Source organism: Triticum urartu, chromosome 2 (genome assembly GCF_003073215.2).
Source record: "Triticum urartu cultivar G1812 chromosome 2, Tu2.1, whole genome shotgun sequence".
Lineage (NCBI taxonomy): Eukaryota > Viridiplantae > Streptophyta > Magnoliopsida > Poales > Poaceae > Triticum > Triticum urartu.
The window spans coordinates 695,824,724-695,851,471 of NC_053023.1; positions in this window are offsets into that span (position 1 = coordinate 695,824,724).

The window sequence follows — 26,748 nt, forward strand, 5'->3', positions numbered from 1 at the left end:
TCAGGTAGGCTATATGTATTTGATCAGACCACATATTGAACTTGTATTTATGTATGTGCCTTACAAGTGTATCTTCTTCTAGGCTAACTGTTTGAAGAACAAAACCAACCACTCTAAAGTGAAATTCCAACAGACCACAGGATCTCGTAGCTATATTGCACACTGCGAGGCTCTTGTAAATAGCTGCTACTTCCTTCTTTTTTTGTGCCATATTATCGTATATATATATATTGACTTGTTACAAATACAGAGGAGATCCCGTGCAGACCAAAAAGAACCTGAACCGAATGCAGTGCAAATCTTCAAGGATTGCCACACCAGCAAGATGAAGGGCATGAGCACACCAGTTCAAGCCGCTGTTGTAAGTCCTTACTCCTCCTGCCTTGAACTGATTGGTACTGTGATGTGTTCATTTAACTACTTGGTTTGCAACCAATGTCAGTTACTCTGTTCACTTTTATTAACAGTTGTCTTAGCGTATCATTTCACCTTACATGGTTTAAAAGAGATGAAGGATATTCTTTTGGTCTTTATCTGTAATCTAGTTGTTATGTTCACGTGCGCACACAATGATAAAATAGCCTATTTGTTTTATATCTGTTTGCCCATGATATGAATGATGTCATACTATGTTCATCCTACTTTAAACCATGTCTCTTTATCCTTAGATGTCAATGAATGTGAGGAAATAGACAATACATTAGGCATGCTACATGGACATATGTTCCGAAAGTGATTTTATTATGTAGTTGGCACTACAATACATGCTAATGTATTACAGTAGTTCACCAAAATAAGTTATGTATAAACGTTTAACCTACTTTGTTTGTTTTTATCTCATTAGTAACTTATCTGGTACACTAATCTACAAGTTCAAACTTTCAGGAAGCTATGGAACAAATGATTGAACAGCCACAACCACCTGAAGGTGACGAGGCTACAACAGGCACAATGTCACCTATTGCTGCAGTGCGTCAGTATCTCTCCACTAACAGTGCAAAAAGCACATTCCTGCGTAATTCTGGGTTGGTTGTCAAGGTAACCTCGTCCAAATCGCCTACTGAACAAAATCTTCCTGCTAGACAGAGTGATATATCTATGCTCCAGACACAGGTCCAATCCCTAATGGTCGTTGTTTCTGAAACAAGAATAGTGGTTGAGAAATGTCGTCAAGATATGAATGGTTTTGAAACCAGACTATCAGACATTCGCTTCGTTGTTCAAGAGCAATGGCGGAAAAAGGTGGAGATTGTGCTGCTCCATCAGATTCTACAGCCTGAAACATTAGCAGTCAGGTCAAATGCTCTGTGCTTCTATACATCTGATGGTGCTTTTATCTGGAAGGACTGTAAACTTTATGCCAACAGGCCTTTTGTTGTATGGTTGGAATTTATTTTGTTGTGATACAACATTTATGATGCTGCCTCAGGTTGCAGAAAATTATGACGCTATTTTTGTATAGTGTAGGTTTATCTTAGTAATGTATTCGGCCGAAACCTTCGTAGGAGCCCAACATGCCAACATTCGTCGGGCCCATTCCAATTGGGCTAAAAACGATTACGGGCCGAAATTGGCATGTAGCCCACTAAAAATATATGGGCCTAAATCAGCATAAGCTTTCATATTTTTCTGGTAGGCCTGTGCCCATAGTAATTTGGGCCAATCTCAGTAAAAATAGGCCCTTTATAGGTGTAAATATCTCGAGCCAATAAAATACATGGGCCGTTAATAGACCGAAAGTGAGATTGGGCCCTGATTGTGCCAAATAACCCACTTGACTTTAACAGGCCGAAATTCGGACGGGCCATAAATGCGCCGACCTAATACACGGGCCTTTACCAAACCGGAACTTCGGTCGGGCTTGATTATCGTCATTTTTATATGGGCCGTTAATGGGCCCAATATGACGTTGGGCCACATATGGCGCATGGTTTACGTCCGGCGCTAACAGGCCGAAAATGACAACAGGCCGAAAGTGGCCCAAAGCTATAGTGGGCCTCTAACAGGCCAAATGTCAGACATGGCCGAATATGACCCAAATCCTTCACGGTCGTTTATGGGCCAAAAGTTTTGATGGCCTATAAATGGGCCCAAATGAAGCCGGACCTTTAACAGGCCGGAAATACACCGGGCCGTAATTCGGCCCAATTACTTAGCGGACTGTTAACGGGCCAGAAGTGACCATGGGCCGCGTTGATGACAAGTTCTGGACAGGCCGTTGACGGGCCAATTTGAAAGAGAATGTTGGGCCTTTAGCTAGGCCAGCCCATTATGGTCGGCAGAATCTAGTGGGCCTTTAGCTGGGCTGGCCCATTGTGGTCCGCAAAATCTTGTGGGCCTTTAGCCGGGCCGGCCCACTATGGGCTGCAAAATCATGTGGGCCTTTAGCTGGGCCGGCACATTATGGTCTGCTAAATTTTTTGGGCCTTTACTTGGGCCGGCCCATTATGGTCCGCTAAATTGTATGGGCCTTCGGTTGGGCCGGCCCATTTAATCTTTGTGGGCCACTTTTGGGTCGGTCCACGTGTCAACATATCACAGGCCCATCTTGACCGTCGGATGAGTGACACTTGTGCCAACACGGAGCTGACGCGTGGATCCGTCAGCCAATGAGAATTTTACATGTGGAAAATCGGCATTGGTCGTGGCTGTTAACGGGTTATCGGATCCAAAATCCGACCCGATAGCTTAACGGCGTTCTGTTAGGGTGGATGCCACGTGTCGGTCACCCTTGACGAAAGCACTTCTGTGACGCGCGATTTATCGTCATGGAAGTGGACACTTCCGGGATGATAATATTGGCAATGTCATGGAACACTTCTACGACAGCATAGGTATGACTATCTTGATTCTGTCATAAATTTTTCATGGATGTACATGCATGACAGAAAACGCGACCTACTGTGAAAAACACGTATCATCACGGAAGTGTATTTTTTGTAGTGTATGTCGTGACTCTTTCCATAGCTCCCTAATGTCTCATCGTTCTCGATCTCGCACATTGTTCTCTACACCATCTATTCTAGATCTCTCATGAAGTCCCTATCACACACACGATGACTCGCTTCCCTTGCTTCTCCGTAGACAGGCCAATTTCAAACAACATCAACATTGTCTCTCTATCTATACACCATTTATGGACACAAACGCCCCCTCTCTCGCCCCCTCTCTTCCTCTCTCTCTCTCCGTCGCTAGATCTCTCTCTCTCTCTCTTTCTCTCTCGCTTGCTCTCACACCCCTCTCCCACACACAATCGATGTCTCTTCCAAATAGTCTGCTCTCCCCGCCCGCACCCATGCTATCCCACTACTACACATGTCACACCATTCCCCGTTCCCTTATACTAAGTTTACATCATTAGTGGTCTCTCTACTCTACACACACACACACACTCCCTCTCACACACAAACGCGTGCACAAACACACACAGACACGCACAAACACCCATTAATCTGGATCCTCATTTCTCCCCATGTCCGCATGTGTATCTCGCACACTCACTCTCTAATTATGTATATGTGTATCCACGTTACACAACACAAAGCCCCATGTACATGTCTCTCTCTATCCTCCACACACATAGACACAAAGAATATGTTACCATTGCCTTAGTCTCTAGACATATCACACACGCACAATGTATCTCTCTCTCTCTCGCAAACACGCTCAACAAGGGTTTCCCCGTGAATAACTTACGGTCTATTCATCAACAGTCGTGGTAGTACGGAGAACACGAGACGTGAAAAAGAATAAATCTACACGTGCTTAGACCACCTAGTATGACTACTAGGACTAGAGCAAGCCAAAAAGCGCGCCGCCGTCACCCCCTCCTTATCGGTGACGGGAAAACCTTTATTTTACACAGTCGAGAAGTCATTGTGCTAAGTCCTCACATGTTGAGGCATTGAATAGAATGTAGATGCTAGTTTACGGAAACAAGTATCGATAATACGTTTGTATCTCCATACTTATATTTCTTCTCTTATAAAAAACTTAGTTGGTGATGATGGTACGCGTGCCATCTTGCAATATAGACCGTCCGATCTATATCTGACTGGTGGAAATTAAACTAAAAGATACCCGCACCCCTCTCCACATTTGCAGAAAAGGCCTTCCCTCATTCATCCTTATCTCAAACAACCTCATTGTTGAGCAATTAAGATAGGAAGCCTCTAGAACAAACTGGCCTGGTGGCCGCTGCCGGCATCGTCAATCCCCATGCCTCCGCTTAGTCCGACCACCAATCACCACCACGCCCCACTCCTCTTCACCTTATCTCCTATTTCTCGAGATATCATTAGTTTTTACACATGGGATTACTCCCGCATGGGTCAATCACAATGAGAGCTTTTATAAAAAAATGCATCTTGATGTTTCGTGCAATGCATGGATCTTGCTAGTACTCCTACAGAAGACTAAGTTGGTGATGATGGTGTGTCTGCCATCCGTCGTTTGTGACCATTAGATCTACATCTAACGACTGTGAGGTAAGTTGTTTCCTTTTCTCACAAACATCCCAGTTGTCTACCAATTTGGAGAAAAACCCATAATTAGTATCTTAAAACCAACCACATCCCTCCCTGACCTCACCAAAACAGCCCAAGGAATATATTTTAATTGAAACATAATATATCTCTATTGATATATGTATATCAAAATTAGAATATTTTGTATCAAGTTTGTGAATAAGTATTATTTTAATTATGATTTCTTGCAACGCACATGAACATTGCTAGTATTTCCATCCATGCAATTTTTTCCCTAGTATTCCATAGTTTCGAGTTTTCCATCAAGATATTAGTCACTCATGGTTGATATTTACTTTCAATCATGTACACATATGCACTATGTAACTAGCCTTGCTTATTGGGTCCCAAAGCTTAACTTTCACTCCTACTTACAATATGTAGAGTATTTAAAAAAACTACCACTTTCAACTAGCCCTAGGAAGAATCTATTGTACAAAAAATAGCAAAAACATACCCAAAATTTCTTAATCCACGCCAAAAACTACTACCTACCGATTAGGTTAGTTTAAACCCATTTATGACAGGCTTGGCCCACACGTCCGTGCTAACGAGGCAGCTTAAACCAACACATTTTGTTTGACCGTTGACACGAGGGACCCACATATGACCTTCTATCCTGTTATTCCCCCTCAAATCATTATTTTTCCTAAACATTACTTCAAACAGTATTGATGCGTGTTCGTCAGTGGCGCCAGTGATGAGCAAGTTGGACGCCGCTCCGCCGGATGGGCCAAACGCCGCGCTGGCCTCCGCACAGGTTGGTAGGCTGGCCCGAGCGTGACTCACGAGTGAGCAAGCTGCCGTGCTGGCCTTCGCTCGAGCCAGATGGTTGGCCTTAGCGCGGTGCGCGTGAGCAAGCCGCCGTGCCAATCTAGCTAGAAAACCTTGCAGACAAGCAGCTGGAGGGAGCTATCTTGGCTAGCTAGAGGCCGTGAGCGCCGGACGGAGCTGGCATCCGGGCTGCCGCAAGATGGGCTTCGCACTGCCGGCGGTTTTGACCTTGCCTTCTACCGGCGGCGGTAGCTGCGTCCCATGGCCGAGGATAACTAGGTGGACGGGCCGGAGGTAGGAGGTCACTTGGGGATATTTGTGCAGACTGACATGTAGGTCCCACAAGTCATAACGCCCGGTCGAATAGAAGGCGTTGACCCAATGGGCGACATGGGCCCTGTTTGGATACGCTAAGTCAGAGGTTAGATTCTAACCCTGAACTAACTCTAACCAAAGTGGTGTTTGGATGGCAGGGTTAGATTGACAAGAAATGTATCCAAACAGGGCAATGGGTTGAAACGTGCCAATAACGACACTTTGTAGAGTAGTCGTTTCTTGGTAGGGCTGGTTGGTAATAGCATGTGCAATGGTTGATAAGGTAGTCTTATCTTAAGTCTGCCACGTATGCAAGTGGTAGTAGTTTCTTGGCATTATTAGTGCTTTCTTGCATTATTATTTTTTTGAATATTTACTGTAGGGTAAAAACCCCACGGCCCTTTATTGCAAAGTGAAAGAAAAAAATTGTATAGATAAAGAAAGAGATTACAACCCTAAACTAAAGGAAAAGAAAAAACTTACAATTACAAGAGGGAGTTAACCCAATCTACAAGCCTAGACTTATATGTATCCTTAAGCCTATGTGACAGGAGAAGAATGTCATGTACAAAACTGCCCCTCCAGGCAGCAAAAGTAGCCTGAACTCCCCTGAAAGTTCTCCCATTTCTCAGAATCCATATATTCCAAGCAGTTGTGAGCATCACTTCAAATAAGAAAGGATGGCCAAATCTCTGCCTTGCTTGAGATATACTTTGCTGAATAGTAGAACCATGTGACCAATCAATCTGCAGGTAGTTCCAAACCCTGGCACTGAAATTACAACCAAAGAAAAGATGAGCCCTATCCTCCCAAACAAAGGCATTACAGATAACACATAAATTATCAGCCGTAGGGGACCTCCAGTGTCTGCGGACCAGCATGTCCTTTGTGTTGAGCCTGTCAAAAAATAGGAGCTAGCCAAAAACCTTAATTTTCATAGTACATCTGCTCTGCCAAAGCCAGCGGCAAGGTTGAATAGTTGGGAGGTGCGTATGCATGATGTCATAGAAGATCTTTGCAGAAAAGTGTCCAGATTTACCAGGCCAAATCTAAACATCAAGCAATGTTGGATCTCTCTTAAGATTGAACAACCATCCTTCCAAGGTTTCCAATTCTGCTGCTGCCTGCTGAGAAATTGGCAGATGAAACATGGAGTACAAATCTTGAGTTTGTAAAAACTCCCTGATAGAAACCTTATCATCCAAAACAAAAGAGAAAAGCCTTGGTGATCTGAGACTAAGTGGTCTTGAAGAGCCACCTACATTCCAAGCATCCAGCCAAAAGAGAGCAGAATCACCCATATTAACTTACACAAAAGCAATTGACCTATATGTGTCAGCAAGCTTGAGAATATCTTTCCACCAAAAGGAGCCAGTTAGGACTGTTGCATGGGGCACCATTCCATCATAATAACTATCCCAAATCAATTGGACCCAGGGAACCTGCTGCTTGTTGTAGAACTTATGCATGTGTTTGAGAAGCAGACCTTGGTTCTGAACATTGAGGTTTAGGATGCCAAGACCTCCCTTATCCTTTGGCCTACAAACTAAATCCCAGGTAGCTAGGGATTGCTTAGGCACATCCAAATTGCCTCTCCACAAACACTGCATGAAAATCCTATCCAACTGCAGAGAAAGTATATGGGTATGGAAGTAAGCACAGAGGTGAGCAATGCAACCGAGATCCTTGGTTGAGCATGGCAGAGCTAACAGACAGTATTCTTTCAACACTATCCACTAGGGGCATGAAATCAATTATTCTAGGTCTTGTTGTACCAAGAGGCAAACCCAGATATGTGAAAGGTAACTTCTCCAGCTTACATCCCAGGATGGAAGACAACCTCTGTGCCTCTGTGGGATCAACATTTAGTGGCACCATTGATGATTTTGCAAAATTTACCTTTAGGCTAGTAGATTGTTGAAAAATGTTGAGCATGTTCTTGAGAGCCACCAACTGGTCCTCTACTGCTGAAAGGATAATTATTGTGTCATCTACATACTGAATGATAGGAAAATCAGGGTCCTGAGTTGGGATTGGAAGTGTTAGAACTCCCTTAGCCAGCATGTCATTGACCACTTCTTGAAGAAGATCAGCAGCTATGACAAATAAAAGAGGGGATAGATGATCCCCCTGCCTGACCCACATTTACATTTGAACTATTTTCTAGGCACACCATTTGGCATTGAAACCTTTGTGCTGAAATCCTGAGGAGAGAAGTTCTTTAATCCAAGAAATCCATTTGGCATTGAAACCTTTGTGCTGAAGAACTTGCAATATAAGATCATGCTCTACTGTATCAAAAGCTTTGGCAAAATCCAATTTCAAAATGATAATTGGCCTTTTTTATTGGTTGCATTCATGTATATATTCAAATGCCCAAGCCAGGCAGTCCTGAATGGCTCTGCTCTTCAGAAACCCATATTGATTCTTATGTATGCATTGCAAAATGACCTTCTGAAGCCTATTTGCCAAAAGCTTAGTAAGGAATTTGAGACATGTGTTAGTGAGAGAGATTGGTCTAAAATCCTCAGGTCCTTCAGGGGATAACATCTTTGGAATTAAGGTAATAAGGGACCCATTAATATTTTCCGAAGATAATCTACCATCATAAAACCCCTGAATGAGAGCCAAAAAATTCTTCTCTATGACGGGACAACACTTCTTAACAAAGAGACCATTAAAACCAACCGGCCCTAGAGCTCGATCAGTCGGCAATTCTTTAAGGACCGTGTTTATTTTGTTCAGCAGAGAACGGTTGAGACGGACTGCTCAGGCCCTCTACAGGTTGAATAAGAGCAGGCAGATCAAAGCCCATATTAATACATTCGGCCTGGCCCATTCTGTTTTCGAAAGAGGACCAAAGGATTCCCGCCATTTGGGAATGATCAGAAACTGGGCCAGCACCTGCAACAGAGAGGCTTGCAATTGTATTCCTGCGCATACGTTCAGAGGCCATAGCATGAAAAAACTTAGAATTCTCCTCCCCCACCTTAATATAACGAATGGTACACCTCTGCTTCCAATAAATGTAGTGGATTCTAAGCAGATTCTCATTGTGTAATTTAACAATCTTCCGAAAGTTAAATTCAGGTGTGGTGAGAGGCCTCAACTCTTCCAGATTATCAAAGAGTAAGATAACTCGGGAACAATCCATGGTGAGGCGCTTAAGGAAGGACAGATTCTTGCTCCAAGCCTTGAGGGCAGAACGCAGGCGCTTAAACTTGGTTGACAGAACAGCAGAAGGAGACAAATCAGCAAACACTGGCTGGTTCCAAGAAAGCTCTACACAGTCCAAAAACCCTAGCATGTCCACCCAGTAATTCTCAAATCTGAAAACTCTGGGTTTAGGTATATTAGTGTCAATTGAAACCACGCAGGGGACATGATCAGACGATGTTTTTGCCAGGGGTAGAATGACAGTGTTGGGAAAGATAAAAATCTAGTTTGAGGTGGTGAAAAACCAATCAAGCTGTTCGAGCAATGGCTGCTCTTGCATATTGGACCAAGTAAAACTTCTGCCCTTTAATGGCAATTCCAGCAAACCCAAATGGCCAATGATCTCATTAAAGAGGAAAATGTCATTGACATCACCACCTGGTCTATTTCTATTATCAAAGGAACGAATGAAGTTGAAATCTCACAGAATTAACCAATTCTCATCTGTGGGGATATTGAGGTGATAGAGCCAACTAACAAAATTATCCCTAGGGGGGCCATCACAGGGCCCATAAATGACACTAGGGTCCACTTCTCAGCATTATGAACTGACTGAAAAGAAACTACTATGCGAAAGCTCTGGATTTGAATGAGTGTCCCATGGAAGATGGCGGAGTTCCAAACCACACGGATGCCACCAGAAGCACCAACCGTCGGGGCAAACACAAAAGTATCAAAGCGCCAAGGACAGAAGGATCAAATTTTTCGAATATCAAAATCCACACACTTCATTTCTTGCAAACAAACAATGGAGCATTGGCTCTCCTCAATCTTTGCTCTCACATCACGCTGACGAGCATCTGAATTCTGGCCACGGACATTCCAACAGAGCACACGCCAATTACGATAAGTTGTACTATCCATAATGAACTCGCATTGATGAAATAAGGACTGTCAGGCGTAACCTAGCACTTTCCCAGAGCAGAACCACACTACCCAAAAGAGTATACAGTGCAACAAGTTCAGATAAAACATAGCCACTAAGGAAACAAAAACTATGCCAGGCAAGACCCGTCTGGCGCCAATCCTGAAGCCTAGGTTTACTCATCATCGGACACTGTATCAGAAGAAGATTGCTTAGGAGTAGCCGTAAGCTTCTCCAGCGTCAGATGATCCGCAGAGATACCTAGACGAGCGCCGACTGCCTGTAAGTCAGCGATGGGTGTTGGTGGAGGTATCGCTTGTGCTGCATCTTCATGGACGTCTGAGTCTTCAACTGATGGCTTGGCCTTCTTGGCCCTTGGGCGGCGTAATGCAGAAGCTTTGGTGGGAACGGCTGAAGTTGGTTTGTAACTAGAGGCCTTAGCAGCACTGCGTGTCATATGTCTGACGGAGAAGTCTAGAATTGGAGCAACTACAACTAGTGACCGACGACCTCGCCTAACCTCTCGTCCACGCTTGCCAAGCACTGGAGGAAGATCAGACGTAAACAAGAAATCATCATGATTCAGTGGCGAGTCAGCATCTGCAGGCTGCCCATGTTGAACCTGCTCATGGGCAGAAACTTGAGGCTCCACCCGATCTGAGGAGATCTCTTCAATAACAAGAGACAAGCGAGGCGTAGTAGGATTGTTCGGCTGTATCAGAAATCCAAAAGAGAACTCACAGTGCTCAGGCAGAACACAGGCGGTGAGTTGCGACTGCCATTGTTGATGTGTGGAGAGCAGAGCAGGTACCTTTCTGATAAGGAATTCAAGCAGCAGTGAACGAAAAGACCTCTCCCAGATAAGGTGTGGAGGAAGCACAGGACCATAAACCACACGAACAATTCCCAGTTGAATTGGGTCAAGAGGATCCATTGGGTGCTGCGCCACAATATGATGGATGGGCTGCTGAACTTCCTCTAAATCCATGTCATTGTTAGGTTGATCCTCATGCTGCTGCTGTGGTTGCTGAACCTGCTCATCCCAAGGGCCCCATCCATCATCATTGACATTGTTTGCCTGATTGGCATCCATACCCCAGCCTCCCGTGTTGTTACCCTGGTTTGGATTATGATGATGTGGAACAACATTCCAACCAAGCGCAGGGTACGGTGGCATTGCCCAAAAGGGCTGCGGTGGGTTTACACCTGGCATAGGATGTGGGTTGCCGTTGAGAGGCATTGGGTCTTCATCGGCAGGTATCATAGCATCCGCAAATTTTCTAGTCAAGATGAAGCAACCAGTAGTCCAAGATACAACAGCACCACCCTAGTTTGCAAAATCACGAAAAACCACAGAACGCGGCACCAAAGCATTATCTGGAAAAGAAGCTTTGACCAGGGATCTAACCAGACGACGATCTGTTTGGTTCTAGTAGTGAAACTGGCCAGAAGTTCCAACAACCTCTGCCAAGCACTGTGTATTACGGTAATCCAGTGGCACTCCAATAAACATGAGCCAGCCGGTTCTATGGCCATGAATAGCCCTGAAACCCTCCCCCTGATTGTGCGGAATAAACCTGACAAAAAATTCCTCTCCATCTTCATCCACACCAAGGGGAAAAGGAGGGTGCTGAGTAAACGAACCCCTCACTACAGGATCCTCCATCTCAAAAAGCCCTACCCCTTGGAACCAAGTCTGAGCTGAAAGCACCGGAATATGCAGTGTCTGTGTAAGAAAATCAAGAACCTGCTGTCGACGGATGGCAACCAAGTGTGCTTCTGGTATGGGCTCGACTATTGCCACCATGTACTGCTCATGGTTGCGGGGGGGGGGGGGGGGGGGGGGGGGCGTGATTGCAGGCGTGTAGAAGGTCCTTGGTAGCCGATCTTCTCCGCCGTCGACGATATCATATCCAGCCGGAACAAAGCGATGGGAGTCAATCGCATAGACCGCCATTGGAGATGAGGGAGCTGATGTTGCTGGAGCGGCGGAAGCAGGAACGGCCGGCGAAGATCGTAAGCTTGACGGCGATGGGTAGGAGGCGGACGATTGGGGTTTTTTGCGGGGTGGAGGCGTCTGGTTTGGGGAAACCGAAGAGGCCGGAGAGTTGTCTTTCTTGGCGCGGGCTCCAAAGCCTTTGGATGGGACTTTGGGCACCCAGAGGGGAGAATCAGGTGGTTGGCTGGTGCAGTTCCGTTTAATGTGACCGGACCGAAAACAATTCCTACACCAGATCCTGTTAGAACAAGTCTCTGTTTGGTGGCCCATACCCAAGCAATTCTGACAGTCCCAAAAACGTGGCAGCCATATTTTCAATCATCTCGTCAAAGCTCTGTAAATCCCTGACAACCTCCTGCGGCGATGGAGATAATTGCTTGAAAACTGTGGAGTCTCGGCGGGCCAAGAAGTCCTCTTCATCATCAGAAATTTCAATGGGCTGAGAAGAGGAGGAATTGGGCTGAGGTGCAGGCCCAAAACTTTCTAATTGTGGAGAATTTGGAATGTCCACAAAGTCCGGTCCAATAAACTTCAAACCAGCAGGAGATCCGGGGTTGCCGCCAACAGATCGCGGAGATTGCGGGGAAAGATGGAACGAACCAAAAAGGATCGCCGGAGGCGGTGAGCTAGCCATGGCCGTCACCGGCGATGAGGTGCCTGAGGCTTCTTGTGCTGACCCATGATAACTAGCCTCACGGACCGTCAACACATCGGAGGGCGTGGGGTGATAACTATACTCCTTACGAGCAGGATAGTTGATGAACGTAGCAAATAGTAGTTTTTTCTTTGGGTGGCCCGGGGTAGAACTACTACGCAAAGAAGATTTAGTAGGAACATGTTTCATGTCCTGCATCCAAAGTAAAACCCTATGTTTTGTTTGACTAACTAGGGTCCATTCCTGTTGGCATTCACCCTGCCAGATTCGAAATTCTTTCTCCCAATCTGGACCACCATGGCCCCAAAGATGAAAATAGCACTTGAAAAGATCACAGACAAAACTACGCTGATGTAGAATGAAAAACCCCACTTGCTTGCAGGAAACCGTGAAAGAGAAAACCCGATCTCTGAGGTACGATACCTTGAGATGAGAGCAAAAACCACCAATTGCAGATTCAAGAGCGAGGCCAACATTATCATCATCCAGACAAAAAGAGTGCCGGGAAAAAGAGACCACCATCGTGAAGTGACCCGAGTCAGAGGTCGGATGCACAGATCTGTTGAACGCGCACCGGATCTCAGCCGCCAAAGCCATCCCCGGGCTAAAGTCCAAGCCCAAGGAGATGGAAGCATGCACCGCCATGGAGAAGACAACCAACAAGGAGAGCAACGTGAGCCAGAGAGGGTGGTGCGATCAGATGTGTAAACCCACGGTCAGGTGGGCTGATCGCCGGTGGGGTGGAGGGCTAGGGTTAAGGTGGTGGCGGGGTGGAGGTGGGAGCCATAGTCCAAGTGTCAGGGGTTTCTTGTAAGGAACAATGTACTACTAGCGACAAAAGGCGATTCTAGGTCGTGTTGTACTACAGCGAGTACTACTAGTGGTCGTGGGAGTGTATACCTCGTTTTGTGGGTTCGATCCCGGCCGAATGCACGATGGCCTTTTTTTTAAATAGTAACTTCGCTGCGAGCCAATATTTTACATGGGTAGTTTGAGTTTTGAAGTCGAACGGACGTGCGGCACCACAATATGGGTGCACTAGATAGCCTAGCCACGTGAATGGGTTTTCCTTCCCAGCATCTCATGGCTCGCGTGCTCGCCCTAGCCGCACCTCACTTGCAGCTTCCTCATCAGCTAGTAGCATATTTAAACTAGCGCCTCCCAATTAAGCCCGAGGAGCCAGAAAAGCCTGGCGGGCCATTGGGAACTGTGCAATATGGCTCTATATGTAAAGTGCTCTACTACTACTCTGTAGCTTGTGGCGTTGCATGCATGGACTTCACTCATTATCGGCTCTACTATAAAAGAAATTCCTCTTGACGTGTTTTTTTTTAAATGGAGGCAAAAGCTTTGCCTCATCTCATTCATAAAGAAGGAACTACAAACAAAGTTCGACGAGATCCATTACACCCCCACAAATGGAAGCAAAAATCCTAGTCTCACTTTATCAAATAACTCAAATGTTCTGCCCCCGCAGTAACCATCGCTGATAAATAGGATGCTAGTGTGTGCGTGAGAGGAGCGGCTGAGTAGGCCAACTACGTGAGAGGAGCGGCTGAATAGAACATCAAGAGTACCCACTAGGCCACTATGCAGGTGTACTTTCCCTGCATTGATATTACAGCGATGGTTCTAGAGAACAGTAGTACCCTCCACTTCCAACTGTAGCTCCTTGGCCCTGAGATTCAAGAGTTCAAAAATGGTGCACTATACTAGAAGTACAGTACATCGCACTACTAGTTGAGAAAGTAGTACTAGTACTTCTACAGTACGAGTACGTGCTCCTCCGTCACATAATGTAAGACGTTTTTTGACACTAGTTTGTGTGTACAAAAAATAGCAAAACATACCCAAAATTTCTTAATCCATGCCAAAAACTACTAGCTAGTGCCAAAAATTTCTTACTAGTGCTATTATTTACAGTATAATGCAATCCCATAACGTCCCATAATGCTAGTACTAGTAGTAAATAATAGCCCCACCCCTTCGCTAAGGAATGATCTATAGTTGGAAGGGACGAGGCCCTGCGGTTACTACGCTCTTATTGTTGGGGAACGTAGCAGAAATTCAAAAATTTCCTACGTGTCACCAAGATCTATCTATGGAGAGACCAGCAACGAGGGGAGGGAGAGTGCATCTACATACCCTTGTAGATCGCTAAGCGGAAGCGTTCAAGTGAACGGGGTTGATGGAGTCGTACTCGTCGTGATTCAGATCACCGATGATCCTAGTGCCGAACGGACGGCACCTCCGCGTTCAACACACGTACAGCCCGGTGACGTCTCCCACGCCTTGATCCAGCAAGGAGAGAGGGAGAGGTTGAGGAAGACTCCATCCAACAGCAGCACAATGGCGTGGTGATGATGGAGGAGCGTGGCAATCCTACAGGGCTTCGCCAAGCACCACAGAAGAGGAGGGAGAGAGAGATATGCAGGGCTGCACCAACGAGAGATGGAATCACCTGTGTTTTGGGGCAGCCCTAGGCCTCTATTTATATAGGGAAGGGGAGGGGCTGCGCCCCCTCTAGGGATCCCACCCCTAGGGGGGGGGGCAGCCCTAGATGGCTAAGGGGTGGCCGCCACAAGGGGGAGGAGAGGGAGGCGCAGGGTATATGGGCCTTAGGGCCCATCTGCCCTTAGGGTTTGCCCCCTCTCCCTTCTAGGCGCATGGGCCTTAGTGGGGCTGGTGCCCTTGGCCCATGTAGGCCAAGGAACACTCCCTACAGCCCATGTGGCCCCCCAGGGGCAGGTGGCCCCACTTGGTGGACCCCCGGGACCCTCCCGGTGGTCCCGGTACATTACCGATAAACCCCGAAACTCTTCCGGTGACCAAAACAGGACTTCCCATATATAAATCTTTACCTCCGGACCATTCCGGAACTCCTCGTGACGTCCGGGATCTCATACGGGACTCCGAACAACATTCGGTAACCACATACAAACTTCCTTTATAACCCTAGCGTCATCGAACCTTAAGTGTGTAGACCCTACGGGTTCGGGAGACATGCAGACATGACCGAGACATTCTCCGGTCAATAACCAACAGCGGGATCTGGATACCCATGTTGGCTCCCACATGTTCCACGATGATCTCATCGGATGAACCACGATGTCAAGGACTTAATCAATCCCGTATACAATTCCCTTTGTCTATCGGTACGATACTTGCCCGAGATTCGATCGTCGGTATCCCGATACCTTGTTCAATCTCGTTACCGGCAAGTCTCTTTACTCGTTCCATAACACATCATCCCGTGATCAACTCCTTGATCACATTGTGCACATTATGATGATGTCCTACCGAGTGGGCCCAGAGATACCTCTCCGCTTAGACGGAGTGACAAATCCCAGTCTCGATTCGTGCCAACCCAACAGACACTTTCGGAGATACCTGTAATGTACCTTTATAGCCACCCAGTTACGTTGTGACGTTTGGCACACCCAAAGCACTCCTACGGTATCCGGGAGTTGCACAATCTCATGGTCTAAGGAAATGATACTTGACATTAGAAAAGCTTTAGCATACGAACTACATGATCTTGTGCTAGGCTTAGGATTGGGTCTTGTCCATCACATCATTCTCCTAATGATGTGATCCCGTTATCAACGACATCCAATGTCCATGGTTAGGAAACCGTAACCATCTATTGATCAACGAGCTAGTCAACTAGAGGCTTACTAGGGACATGGTGTTGTCTATGTATCCACACATGTATCTAAGTTTCCTATCAATACAATTCCAGCATGGATAATAAACGATTATCATGAACAAGGAAATATAATAATAACCAATTTATTATTGCCTCTAGGGCATTTTTCCAACACTTATCTCCTCCTCGTCAGTTCCCCTCCCCACAAAGAGAAGGCAGTTTGTCGCTGCTCCCATGGATTCGCCAGGCGGTTCTCCTCCTCGTCGGGGCTGGGAGACCTTGGACGACGATCCTCTGGGAGAAATCGCATGCCGCTCCGACGTCCTCATCGCCGCAAGACTCGGTGCTTCCTGCACCAACTTTTTCAAGATGATGCTTAAAATGGCTTGGGAAAAGGCCATGCTTGTTGGTCTTCCATGTGTCCTCGAGGAGAAGGTTCTTCTATGGGACAATCCTTCGAATAGTCCACCGCTCCCTGGCCATGGTTGCACGTTGACTCCGCTAGAGTTGCCGATGTTGAGAGTTAGTCGGATTTTGTCTGATGAGCAGGACAGTAATGGAGTTTGATCATGTAGTACTTCGTTATTCCATTTCCATCCCATAATTTCTCCGCTGCCCACTGTCTTATATATAGGTCTGGGTCGGTGCCAATGAAGATTGGCTTGCATACCTCCATCCAGATACCACCATCATTTTGCACAACATCCACAGTTGTGCGGCCATTCCAGTAGACCCCTTCTCCACCATTGGGATTGGCCTTCCGGACTGGCTGCGCTTTAATACGTATGATGATGCCTACATGAGATTGAAGAAGATAGCAATTGCGGACCCGCCGACAAAGCGATGCAGCTACGATGATTACTATCTCATCGCGGTGTTCGACATAAGGATTGCCATCAATGCAAGAGGCAGTAACGGCAGAGGCTGGCGCATGTTGGCGGCAGCAGATTTGTACTCCTACACGTTCGAAGACGCCGTGCGCCATCTAGGCCGCATCTTCACGGTGACAATCCAGGGGACTTGTTTCATCTGGTTGCCTTCCTACGGTATGGGAGATTACAAACAGAATGCACAAACCATCATTTGCATCCCTAACGGTACTCCATTATTTTGCAGGGACCAGTCATCCCGCGATCAAAATAAGATCGCCGATCCTGGATGTGCATTTGCATCCGCGATTAGGTCTAACCTAGAACCTTGTAGCTAACTTTGGCATATTGGGATCAACTATCTTAGCAGTCGTTACCCATGGTACCACTGATGTGCAACATGGTCACACAATCTACCACGATCGGACTGTCACCATCTACCCAGGTATTCCATTTTTTAACCCTCTCGCCTTCTCTTTCATTCTTGTACTAGTACTCTACTTACGTACTAGTAGGAGTAATTTTTACCTTGGAGGACGTGTATAGCTAGCTAGGCCCTTGAAGACTTGAACCCACTAGCTACCACCATTTTTGTTTTTCCATGTCTTACTATCTCATCCATGTAGCCAAGAGTGGCTATATATAATAAGCCGGTTATTTTACTTCCTCTATACCGGAGTAGTACTATTTGCTGCACAGTATTACTGACCGCCATATTTGAGCACAACATTATTATGCATGAACCTTGACTATGTACGTCACCATGTGTCTAGATTTGAGATGCCGCATGTACCAGATGAACGGCACTGAGTTTGACCCCCGTGATGTGACGTGGGTGCTGAGGAACACTCTTGGAGAGTACTCGCTTTTCGTTGGGGACAGCTACCCCATTGTGAAGCGGATGCCACCTTCCGTGCACGACACGGAAGGCCTGCCGTTCATGAAGCATGGTTGTGTCTTCAGTGTGCACTGCCGGATGAACGACATGCTGGGACACGCTATCCCTGATTTATGCCGCTTCAGCTTGGATGAGTCTCCATTGTGTGGAACCGGACTAGAAAGCTGCGACAACGATTCCCGTTGCCCACCTCTATGGATCGTGCCATCCATGAAGAACACCTGGGACTGGAACCTACAGGAGGACATGTAGCCCATCTATAACGTGTAAGTGGAGTATAGTAAATTGTGAACGGTAGCGCTGTGGATATAAGTAGACTAGTCGTGCACAAATTTATCACATGAATTGGAGATGAACTTATGTGGCATACTGGCATTTGTCCTTTAGAATTTATTACTAGTAAATGTGTTATGTGTATGCGCAACTTGTGTGGCTGTTGCACGGGCTCCAACATGCTCTTTGAGAAGAAAAAAAGGTGGCACAGCATTGAATATACGTGATGTGGCGGCATCATACAGTAGCATCATTCGCTATAGTTGTAGTACACTCTTACTAGGACGACAACTCCTATAAAACCTTGCGCTTGGCTCTTTGCCTCTTCGGGGTGTTCAACAGTTCATACTCGTGTGAACTTTGCACTGGGCTCTTCGCCTCTTCGGAAGGTCCAACAATGATGATACTACAGTACACATTATGCTTCTGGCAATCTGACACCGATTGAACTGCTGCACGTCCACCGCGAGGGAGAGGGAGAGGGAGAGGGCGTTGTAGTCAAAACCCTCTCCTCGTCCTGCGAACCACCGCGCATGGGCGAGGGAGAGGCGTAGTAAGCAAGCTTCTCCTCGTTCGGCGATTTGATGGGACACGTCAAAGCAGTACTAGTACTAGTCCATACTGCGTCCTTTCCGGTTAATATGGCTTAATTTGAAACGAGAAAAATACACTGGCGGTCAATGTATGTAACAATACGCTCTTTACGGTCACTATATATAGTTTTGTGGTCATTGAAACTATTTACACTCCAAAGGATGGTATATCCTGGTAGTAGTAGTAGTAGTAGTAGTAGAATTGAGATTTAATGCACTTTCTTCCCCGTCTTCCACTCTTCTTCCTCCTCTCTTCCCCATCATCGGGCGCACACCATTTCCCCGCGCTCACTGCTCGCCTGCCCGCTCTATCTTCCTTGGTAGCTCGCGCATACCATATCCCCCCGCTCACTGCTCGGCGACACGAGTTGAAGCTTCTTCGCTCGCCCGCCCGGATCCACTTCCCTGCTAGCTTGCAGGCACCGAAAACCCCAGTGGCAGAACCGACTGACACGCAGAGCTGCGATTGTAATTCCCTCCCCGATGTTCTCTTGGAGCAGATCTGTAATCGTATGGACCTACTCAGCACCGTCCGTATGGCCGCATGCTCGGTGTCTTTGTACCGTCTACTCGTGTGCAACCGGGCGGCTCTTTTCAAGACACCCTACTTGCTGATGCCCAATCTTCACAGGTGGCCCAGACACTGACTTGATGATCCTACAGAGGTTGCCGGGGTGCCCCTCGACATGCTACCACTACCCGTCCACCTGCCCTTCATGCGCGGCCACTGCTGGGCAGGCATGAAGGCCAACTGGACTATCCTCATCCACCAATCCGGTAGTCCGTGGCATCTTGTGGATATCTACACCCAGCGAGAGATCACCCTTCCATCTTTGGACACCGCCGCCATTGAGCCTCGCGGCCCGTCGGACACTCCTGCCTACTACGCATGAGACACGTCGAGCTTTTGGCTCGACCTCTGTTTGCTGAAGGTTGTAATCTGCGAAGTGCCCACACCATCAGAAGACTACATGGATAACAAGCTCATTGCCATGTTCAACATGGGATTAGTCTACCTGGAATCCGTTCGCCATACATGGTTATGGCTCATCGTCGATCCTCTTCAGCCAACACTTCTATCTGATGCTATAGTGAACGATGGCATCATTTATGCGGTCGACGCACAGATTGGCTGCCTATACTGGTGGAATGTATCCTCGTGTAATTGTCCTATCTCATCTCATATTTAACTTAAGAATACGACTGCCTGTTCATTGTTACAAATTTAGAATATATAGTATGTCTATAACCATATCATTTCTATATGTTCCTCTCATTTCCTAGATTTTTATGACCACACATGTTATTGTTAGAGTTGATATGAGAACAATTGGTATCTAATGATTGTTAGAATAGATATTATGAGTAGAACATCATGATTGCTATATGTTACTCTCATTTTAATGATTTTTATAACAACGCATGTTATTGCTTAGAGTTGATATGATAACTGTAGTAAGTGCTATGGTAGAATATGAGTAGGCCCTATCATATCTGTTTTCCTCTCATTGTTACATGATGTTTGAACCATGATATATTGCTATAATATGAAAGCCATTGGCTTATTTTTTTTAACTTGGGGTATGATTATGACCACGGCATTGCAATTCTCTGTCTATGATATGTGTCACTGTTATAATAATCTTAATTCCACACATACTCTGAACATGATTGTTTATTTTTGTCCTTTTGGTCTCCAATTTGAATTGTTGCAGTAGATGCAAATGTACTGGCCTTCATGATTCTAGGACCTGGAATCATACCAGCCGATGGGTGGTGGTTTATCGCTCGTTCAGCTGACGGTAGTCATTTGATGCTCATTTGCACGTACCAAATTGACCAAACCATTTCATCAAACCACATGCAGTACAATGCCTGGGGCGTTCGTGACATTGATGGCTATGGCTGCTTCGTGTTCGAGAAAGATCCTAGCTCTGTTGGGCCAGGCGTATTCAACTAGAGGCGGGTTTACAGCCTTGGCAACCTCTCCATGGTCCTCGGGCTCAATTATCCGATCATCCAACAAATCATCGATCATATCACCGATGATGATTACCGTGCTATGCAACATCCATTCACTAGGGGGGGCTATGTTTTACACATCATACCATGGGTTTCATGAATCACCATATCCAGATATTCATCGACACGGTTTGTTGCGAGATAATCTTCAGTATGTGAAAGGCATCAAGCTTCCATGCGATGGATGGCTTCTACAAACCCGACATGCAGTGATGTGGTTCATGCCAACAGCAAATATGCACAACTTGATTAGTACTGATATGTAGACTGAGCCATGTATTCTGCTGCTGTAGCACAACCCTCTTTTGTTGGATATTATGTATTGTTGTTAGTTTGAAGCACTCCTCTGGTTTGAAGGATAGATACCTTTCTGGGATCAAGTGCATCCTAACTCACCTGCGTAGGATGTACTGATAATGATGATAGAGATGTTGTGCAGTATATATACATATACATATGTACATATATACATATATATATATATATATCACTTAGGCTTCAAGTGCGTACTTGCTAGTTAAACGTATGGTTAAAATGTGCACTAAATATGACTAGTAAGTAGTACAGTAGCAGTACTAGTATACATCGGTCAAATTAATCATCATGTCCACACATTGAATTGACGTGACAACACGCTGCGCATGAGGTGACACAAGAATCCCGGCGGCGTGTTCGGGTATTCTGGACTTCAGATTTGGAGTACCACTTATCTGTCGAAATCTTTCATCATTCACTCAAAACAGTCGATTGATCATACATTGAGTACCATATAATTGGAATTAACCCTTCCAAGTTTGATCCCCTGAATCAGGAGTTGATCGAGCACCTTGAGGCCAAAGTGAGTGCTAACTGCGCTAGATCTCACCCTCTCATCGATTTGTTCATACCAACCATTGACAGCGAGCACGACATATGCTAGACCCATCCTGAGAAACTTCCAGGTAAGACACCGATCGGCCGTCTACATGCACGTACATATTCCTTTGTTTATAGCTCTATTTTTCTTTTTAGATGCAGACCTGGTGAAGCAATTACAATTTTACAGTTAATAAAAAGTGAAACAAGTGACTGCAACATGCCAAAGATGTTATGAAAATGCCAAATGCGTACACTAAAACATGTATTCGACAATACTGCAGGTATCACACTGAGTGGCCTAAGCGAGCAGTTCTTCCAGCGCAATTCTAGGGCATTCAAAAGGGGCACGTGGACGCGTCGCAAGATAAAGTCGGAGTGCGGCATGCACGTGATATGGCAAAACACCGACAATACCTTGCCGGTGATGGTCAACGGCCGGCAGACGGGCAGCAAAAAGGTTCTGGTGCTGCCCACCAACAAGAACTTCTACCAGCAGAGGACCAACTGGGTGGTGCACCAGTGCCACCTCGGGGACCTGGAGCAAGGGAAGGAGCAGGAGATGGTCCTCTGCAAGATTTTCTACCAGACGAACACTAGGGCCAGGAGTAAAAGGATTATAAGTTAGTTTGGTATTGTTACTTGTACTACCTTGTCGTCCGCAAGTTGGTATTAGTGTTAACGATCTTTTGGTATGAACTTGGCATTTGCTTCCAACCATCATGTCGAGGGTCGACGTGGATATAAAGCTGAATCATTTGTTTCGAAACGAATTTTGAGGCACCTGATTTTTATTGATGGGTAGCTCTCCAAATTTTTCGAAACAAGTGCATGCTCTTATTATCACGATGAAAAAACAGTATCCCTACTGCATCCCAGTTATCAGTCTGTACTTGCAAAATTCTCTCGTTTATTGAGCACGTATATTGTTTTTTAGGTCGAGCAAGTTTCAACTAGGCTGTAGACTGCCCAGGCTTGGTTTTGTTTTTAACAGGCCGAGCCCAGGACGACAACGGGGCACAAAGATCCAACAGGTATCTACTGGCCTTTGGCCCGCCAGCGTTAGTTATATTTTGTCTTACAACATCCGTATGCAGTTTTTTTATTGAATCAAACACACAGCCCAGTTCTATTTTCCTCTTGAAACGCATGGCCTACATCCGTTTTCTAATCTCTACCTATAGTTTTACTAGTTCATATACACGTATCACTATATTGAAAATACTTAAAATTCCCTTTTCATATTTACATCCTTATTTTTGTTGTTGTTTTCCCTCCCAACACTGATTTTTTTACCACTAGATTTCCCATAAACCAACTCAATTGTCCCACGTCTTATTTGCTTACAAAAACAAAACGATTTTTTTGGTAAATTATAAGTTCTTCAAAAAATGTTTATCATTTCGGGATTACAAAAGTTCAGACTCCACCGAAATATGCAAAATAAGGTTGAACTTTTTGACCGTGGTCCTGGGCAGAAAATGGGCTGTAATAAATTACTTAAGAATTAGCAAATGGGCTGCAAATTATTAAAAAATAGCAAATGGGCTCTATGTTGTTTGCCACAGATTTGGAGGCTGACTTGTGGGCCTACTAAGTTCATGCGTACACAAGGTTTATCAAAAAATAAACTTAGTCAACAATTGACTCTACCAGCATGAGGCCATTAGATGTCAATCTAATGGCAATCGTGCTTCTTCAGTCTCAGATTTTCCTGCCCCAGCCACCCAAACCAGCGCCGTCGGAATCACCTGCTCCCGCCTCCCGTGGCCGGCTGTGCTGCTGGGAAGGCCTCACGGCCCCATCGTATACTCGCATCCCTGGCCTGTCTATCCCTCTATTCACCCACACCTCCTGTTATTAAGGATGGCAATGGGTCGGGTTTGGAACGGGTTGAACAATATCAAATCCATATCCATATCCATGAAGACTGTCTTTGCCCACCCATGAAAAAATCCACGGGTGAAAAATTGTGTCCATGTCCAAACCCGATGGATATCCATCCCCGCTGGATATCCACTGGGTCCTCTCAATACATATAAATAAGAAATAACACGGTGTTAACATGAGGTCCTCCATTCTTCACCTCGTGGCAGGTGAGGCTTCACTTATGGTAAACATCAACTTGTGGCAAATCAACGTCCACTGACAACCTAATATAATTTAGTGTTTTTCTAAAAGATCAGAATGATGAGTCATTTAACAAGGTGATAAAAATAAGGGAAGGTACCATGTAGTATGTTACGACGGGGATTGAATGACAACTAATAGAAGTTACAGCGGGGATTATGTACTTTCGTTTGCATGTTTTAGATAACAAAGTGGAAAATTGCAGTGGGACATGTGACTGTGGGGTAGGGATAGCAGATTTTGGCCCATTAAATCATACTATCGGGTCGGGTTTGGGTATGCCCATGGGCACAAGATTAGATCCATGCCCTATCCACGAGCAATCGGGTCGGGTTTGGGCGCTGCCCATGGGCACAAAAGCATATCCAAATCCTGTCCATTCGGGTCGGATATCCATGGGTATCCATGTCCATGCGTAAAATTGCCATCCTTACCTGTTATTTTCCGGCGAGCGCAGCCGAACCAGTCAACCCTCGTACTCTCCACTGCGTGGGCATCCACTACCGTGTCTTCCCCGGCTCCGTGTTGTTCCCTTTGTAGGACTCACTGTCGTCCACCGCCCTGGTGCTCTCGGCGCGGCATGGTCAACGTGGTCAACGAACGACATCCATCTGAAGTGGACTATACATGGAGAGGCTAATAGCTGGGTCCACGGCCGCACACAAGGAAATGCCTCCTTATTACGTGCAAAATAATGATTCCTCCACCTGACATATAGGACCCGCCGGAAGGGCCTCTGTATTTTGTGAAAAAACGTTCCCTCCGCTGACAGGTCGGACCGACCAACTATATCTTCGCACGCAAGGAAGTGCCTCCTTATTGCGCACAAAAAAATGAATACCCCCTGCCAGCTGGGACCCACCACAGTGGGAGGCTGACTTGTCTTGGCGACATGCCGCCGTTGGTGGACTCCGCGTCCCCCTTGCTGAAGTCGACTGCGTCCTCGTCCTCGTTCTCGGCGCTGCCCTCAAGGCTGTAGCACTCGTAGTAGTGGTTGCGCCAGAGCTCGTGTTGGTACTCCACTACCGATTCCTCAACGGACAGAATCTTTTCTACCTCGACCTCCGCCACGCGCTACTCCCCCTCCCGACGTTCCTCGTTCTTCGCCGCCTCAAGCATCTCCAGCTCCCGCTCGGTGACCTCATGAGGAAGCAAGTGCTCCATGGCCACCGCCACCTTTTTAGACGTGGGTTGTATGCTGGAATCCGAGGTGGCCTGGAATATCTTGACGTGTGCATCCTCGATCTTGGCATGGATGGCCTCGACCCGGGCCAGGGCGACATCGGCGGCACGGACGACAGCTTGAGCGCTCTCGGCATTTGCAGCCGCCATCGCAACAGCAGTTGCAGCCATCTCGGCTGCCGCGGCTGCCCTGTCGGCTGCCGCAGATGCCCTCTCGGCGGAAGCGGCCGCGCTCAATGCGGATGCGGTGGCACTCTCGGCATAGGCGGCGGTGCTCGTGGGGGACGCGGCCATCGTGCGGGCCTTCACGAAGCGTTTCCATGGCGTCATCTTTGCAAGAAGGGGGTGCAGGAATGGGGATGGGGATTCGTGGATTTGGGGGCTGAAGGCACTAGGGCAGACAAGCCAGTGAAACTTAAGGAGGGAGACTTAAATAGACCCAGATATTTTCATCGCAAACGGTTCCTAGAAAACAACTGTGTGTGATGTTGTACGTATTTTTTATCAGCTGTGAAAGACGAATTTGGAGTAAAGTGGCAACGGATGGTGTTTTAAATGAACAAGAAATTTTGTCGTACTTATACAACTGTCATGTCAAATTTTGGAAAATTTCAGGGGTCATTTGACCTTTTAAGACATTTAGGTGATTTTCTAGCAATAAGGAATTAGGAGTAAGTATTTTTTGGCTTGTAATAACGAGGCGCTTGCTTGCGTACTGCAATGACCCTGGTGGGTCCCTACTATCAGCCTCTCCATGTATAGTCATCTCCTGATTCCTCTTGGTTGTTAACCATGTTGACAACGCCAGACACAGGCAGGCACAACGAGCGAACCAAGGCAAAGAAAGACGGCGAGGCCTCAGACTGGAAGGAACAGCAGCCATTGAAGATGCGGTAGTGTAGTGGCCGGTGGAGGGGAGTATGAGGGCAACAACATGCAACTCAAGCTTACAAACGGTACAAAAAGCCCAAGGATTAATTGTTCATCATTTTTTAGACAAAACCCAAATTGAACATGGCAGTAACATCTAACCCAACCACTCTTTTTCGCTGTCACAAACAAATGGATCGGTCACACCCAAAAAATCAACATCCTGTGCATAAAAATTTATTGCACGATGACTACAACTTGTTGTAAATAGAAGCCGAGCACGTTTATAAGCCCATTTGTCCACCTAAAACTTCTTTTTTTGCTCTTTAATGTGTCCGTCCGTGAGAAATCTCTTGCTGTAAAACTTAAGCCTCAGGGACAATAGTAACCTCGCATTCAACAGGAAGAATGTGACAAAGCTTCTATTTGCCTGGTTGGATGCATATCCTTCCATCGTTATTGTCCTCAAACGAATGTCAGGAGAACTGAGAAAATCCTGGTGCTTATTAAGCCACTGATTGGTTATACATTTTGGACCATGTGCTTGCAATACCTAAGTAGACATGAAGATTTGAAAATAGTTAAGGTCTAACAAAGAGTATGTGGAAAGAGCAATAGCTGAATGGTTAATTCTAGTACAATATATGTAGTCTTTCAATCTGCATGAAATCATCACCTCCATATATAAATTCTGCAGAGACCGAAAGCATCGCAGCAAGCCAATAATTATGTTCATATCATAACTATACATTCCGATATATAAGATCTTGACAGAATCCATCAGCATTGATAGGCTATCCATGGACGAACTGTTCATTGAGCATATAACATAATATTAGTACCCAAAGTGTACTCCAAGATGATATAAAACTTATGCGCACAAATGAAAAATGAAGCTTATGATTACAAATGTGTAGATGATAATATATGGTACCTGAAAAAGTGAGGAGCCAAACACCAACTTCTTATGATCATTAAATGGATCATGAATTGCACCCAAGGTCTCTAGTTTGGGCGCAGAGACGACAGTTATTTGCGAAGGTTTATAACAATTATC